This window comes from Eleutherodactylus coqui, chromosome 4 (genome assembly GCF_035609145.1).
Source record: "Eleutherodactylus coqui strain aEleCoq1 chromosome 4, aEleCoq1.hap1, whole genome shotgun sequence".
Classification (NCBI taxonomy): domain Eukaryota; kingdom Metazoa; phylum Chordata; class Amphibia; order Anura; family Eleutherodactylidae; genus Eleutherodactylus; species Eleutherodactylus coqui.
Window position 1 is genome coordinate 183,300,127 of NC_089840.1, and position 4,863 is coordinate 183,304,989.

Genomic DNA, 4,863 nt, shown 5'->3' on the forward strand with positions numbered 1-4,863 from the left:
ATGCATGAAGAAGCACTTCCCTCTTCATGTATTAGGCACATCTCGGCACATCTATGTTCCTACACTGAATTGTACGCGAGGTCTGATCTGGCGTACATTTGTAGAATAACAGGGACCACCCACTTTTCTTTTACAAAAGTGCTAGATCGGTGCAAAAAGCCAAAACTTTGCAAATTCTTGCGCAAATCCTCACTTGTACAAAGATTTATAATTAGAGATGAGCGAGCACCAAAATGCTCGGGTGCTCGTTTCTTGAGTCGAACTTCCCGCGATGCTCGAGGGTTCGTTTCGAGTAACGAACCCCATTAAAGTCAATGGGTGACCCGAGCATTTTTGTATATCGCCGATGCTCGCTAAGGTTTTCATTTGTGAAAATCTGGGAAATTCACGAAAGTGATGGGAACGACACAGAAATGGATAGGGCAGGCGAGGGGCTACATGTTGGGCTGCATCTCAGGTTCCCAGGTCCCACTATTAAGCCACTATAGCGGCAAGAGTGCCCCACCCCCCGCACTGTCAGCATAAAGATCGTTCTCCTCTGCCACAGCTGTAACAGCTGTGGCAGAGAAGAACTATGTTAGCCCATTGAATTCAATGGAGCCGGCAATACAGCCAGCTCCATTGAAAGCAATGAGCTGCTGGCGAGCGCGGGATGAATTTTCGGGAAGGGCTTAAAAATATAAGCCCTTACCTGAAAATCATCCTAAAATGTGTAGAAATAAAAAAAAAAATTATGTCAGCATAAAGATCGTTCTCCTCTGCCACAGCTGTAACAGCTGTGGCAGAGAAGAACGATGTTAGCCCATTAAATTCAATGGAGTCGGCAATACAGCCGGCTCCATTGAAAGCAATGGGCTGCCGGCGAGCGCGGAATGAATTTTCGGGAAGGGCTTAAAAATATAAGCCCTTACCTGAAAATCATCCTAAAATGTGTAAAAAAAAAAAAAAAAATGTATACTCACCTTTCCGCTGCAGCCGGAGTTCAGCCGCATCTGGCCGGCAGTTCTCCTGAACTGCTCTGTGCAGTATTCAGAAGCTGGGGATTTAAAATCCCCGCCTGCTGAATGAGCTGCCTCTGATTGGTCACAGCCTCACCAATCAGAGGCAGCTCTCACTCACACCCATTCATGAATTCATGAATGGGTGAGTGAGTGCTGCCTCTGATTGACAGCTGAGAGCTGCCCCTGATTGGTCCCTGCACTGAGCCAATAAGAGGCAGCTCTCACCCATTCATGAATTCATGAATGGGTGTGAGTGAGAGCTGCCTCTGATTGGTGAGTCTGTATATAGAAATATATATATATATATATATATATATATATATATATATATATATATATATATATTTATATATAAAACGTTTGACTTCTGGTTGAATTCACTTAACATTCAAGTATAAAAAGCACTCCTATGAAGCTCAAATTCACTCATGTGGGATCATAAAGTATTCTCCAAAAACTTCTATTGGGAAGGACTTTTCTCATCTCATAGCACAGTAATTGATCCTCCCTTGTGACCAGGAGAGGGGGACAGTGAACAGAGCAGATAGCAGCACTTACCAGCATTGGTAAAGGACCCCTTCCCCATCCCATTGCTGACATGTGGGGATATATATTATGTGTGACTCATGCTTAAACTCACACAACATTCAAGTATGAAAAATACTCCTTTGGAGTTCAGATCCACTCCTATGAGATTATAAAGTCCTCTCCAAAAACTTCTATTAGGGCTTTTTTAATCTGATAACACAGTAACGAATCCCATTCATAGCATCAAATATACTCATCCTGTATGGCATGGTAATGTGATCCTTTGAAACCAACCTTAGGGTGCGGGCAGACGAGCGTAGGCGTATTTACGTTCGCACGAGCGCAACGTATAATCGCCCGAGCGATCGTTTTTCACCGATCACGACCAGAGCTAGAAAGCGTATTTTCGTTTGTTCCTACTTTGCAAACGGTCTTTTCGGCGATCGAATATGCGTTGGCGCGTATTTCGGTCGCATATGTTCCGTTTTTTTTCGAATTGCCGTTTTTACGCGCCGTAAAATCGCCCATGTGAACGAATACATTCGAAACCATTGCCTCAGATGGTCACGTATATACGTTTGGTCGCAAAAACGCGCCGTTTATGCGCTCGTCTGCCCGCACCCTTACCATAACAACTTTTCTAAAGTTCTCCATTTAAATAAAAAAAACATTTCTATACAATAAATTCACCTTTAGTTGGAATTATAGAGTTCATTAGAGTCATGAGCTTCTTCCTTAGTCTAAAGTATTCGGGTGCTTAATGATGATATCTCTGGTGATGTAGGGATCAAAAGGGGTTAAAAGGCTTTCCAAGGATTAAAATAAAAGGTGTGCCTTTTGTTTCTACAAACAGTGGCACCCATCTTTCAGTGTGATACTAGAGTGTCCCCATCACATTCCCCTCTGGCATATTTGGCACTGTTTCTAATGAGAAAAAAATAAAACCATTTTCTCTAATCATGGGCCTATCCCTGTAATGATAATTTTCCCAAGAGAATATTCACGCACTGCAGCTGTGCCATGATTTCTGCCACGTGGCTGAGAATCTCATGGTAAAACCACATGTAGTGTTACCTCAAGCTTGCTGCCATTTCTGTGTTAACTTCAGAGCCATTGCAATTCGTGATAAAAGTGCCTGCATTTGTTGCAGTGCTTATACTTGTCCGGGACAATAATTGGGCCACAACCATACTGTGTGAGCACATTCTTATGGTCTAAGCTTGAATTATACCATATAATGGTGGTTTCAGTTGAGGAAAGATTTTAAAAGAAACATACCCTGATGTGATGGGGTTAAGTGCCACAAATGATGTGATGTGAGATAATAGAAATGATTCAGATGCAAAGCAACATTTTATTTAGTAGCAGAATGTATTACAAACAGCAAAAGAAACTGAAAGTAGGGGGGTTAAATCGAAGATAATGATTATATAAAACATTGTGGGCAAAGAGAAAGACATTGTAAATTGCACTGTGAGGATTAACATCCTTATTTATTACAGCAGTAGCTTCCTTGGTCTTGGCAGGGATCAGGACAGCAGGGGTTGCAGGGATCTGCTAGGAAGAGATCACATGTTAGAATATGGCACAAATAATGTACATCTAAGTATCTGTTCTTATCAGTGTTTAGTTTCACTCTACAGATTTCCAGGAATAAGTTATTTTTCACAGTTTTCATAGATTAGGTTAAAGAGCCACTCTGGGGAAACTTTGCATCGTTTCCCCTGGGGTGCAGTTTCCATGCAATATATAGTCGGGCTGTAAATCTATTTATCTGCTGCTTTACTGATGAGCTACAGGTGCGGTCCACATTGTGCTCAGCTACTACCTACTGGAGACTGGAAGTTACTGTCTCCATTTATTCCTATTAGACTCACCCTGTAGGTCTCATGAGAGAATGGTGGACTGGACCAGAGGGGATATCTCAAGAATAAAGCAGCAAATAAGTAGACTCACTCCCCCAGTACGCACTGCATGGCAATTTTCCTCTATGGAGGTGATAAAAAGTTTCTCTGCAGTGTCTCTTTAGATCTTGTGATGCATGATTACCTTGTTTGTAGTGATGACCATGATATTGAAGTCCTGGTTTACATGCTGTCAAAATGAATAGACAGAATACATTGAGTGGTAAATCCTCTACTTGAAAACACATTGGTTAAATGGCAATATCAGAATGTAGATAAATACTTTATGCTACTGATCAAACATGTTATGACATTGTCAAATCTTTGCCACTGGCTTTTCCCTAGGCTTCGAATCTGTTTTTCTTCTGTAATTGTACACAATACAGCATACATTACATTTTCACTATTTCAGGACCGGCACAGAATAGTGCATGGGCCCCTGTCTTCCCAACTGCTTACAAGATGAGAAAAGGGGATAGTTATTAAGTACCTTCTCCATGGCTCACCAGAAAGTCTCTCACCGCTATGTATACAGTAAACACTAGTTTGTTTTCATCCATGGCTCAAAATCTGCAGCAAAATGCTTTGCATGCAATTGAATGGAAACTGTTGAATTAGCAGTGGGCACTCTAAACCACCTGCCTGTCTGTGTGTGATTTTAATTTATTATTTGTGCAAATCATAAAATGTATCTTAGGCTCTATTTACAGCTGCGCTAGTGATTCCATTTTCCTATCCCATTATGGGAGCAGAAAAAAATGGAAATTGCCTGGATGAATGAATCTATCTTATGACGTAAAAAACCTGTGCCAAACAGACCCCATTGACTTTCATTGGGTCTGTTTGGTTCCTGCACCCATCTAGCATTTGTCACTGGATGAAAAAATCCTGCATGCACAACTTTTTCATCTTTCCTTTCATTCCAGATCTGTGTGAGAGTCTAAGAATGGAACCTCCAACACAGATTTTCAGAGTCTTAATACTTCTGAAATAGTAACTTACGGTCTTGGCATGGATCTACACAGATAGGGACTTTTTGGCAGGGGTTGCATGGATTCTTGCAAGGATCTTGGCATTGGATCTTTTGGCCGCATGGTCCTCCTTTGATTCCAGACATGATTGGGTTCTTGGAAAGATATGTTCTATCTCCAGAAAGTGTAAGAGTGGAAGATTAATTTCAGTGATGGTGGATGGTCTACTTATATAGTAGAACTAGAAGCAGGATACATTCCTTATATCGCTGGTCACAGATACATTAACAAGCTTATTAAATATAAATCTGACTGCAATAAAATATGATTCAACATCACATGGAATATACCATTTATAGGGCTTATAAAAGGATAATTAATAAGATGATGATTTCAGTGTAGAAACCTGTAGAGATGTAAGATGTCTGAAACTCCTACTGTGTGTGATTGCTTCATATT

At 41.0% G+C, this 4,863-nt stretch overlaps 1 long non-coding RNA gene across 2 annotated transcripts; it reads right to left on the reverse strand.

Annotated features, from left to right (window-relative positions):
- Positions 1-2,878: 2,878 nt before the first annotated feature.
- LOC136624811 (uncharacterized) lies at positions 2,879-4,591 on the reverse strand. 2 transcript variants are annotated; one of them, XR_010792443.1, is made up of 3 exons: positions 4,436-4,591; positions 3,579-3,623; positions 2,879-3,083 (listed from the first exon to the last, which is right to left on the reverse strand). It is a non-coding gene; the product is annotated as an uncharacterized lncRNA (long non-coding RNA). The 2 variants fall into 2 exon arrangements; XR_010792442.1 differs by having other exon boundaries at positions 2,879-3,086.
- Between the last annotated feature and the right edge of the window lie 272 nt (positions 4,592-4,863).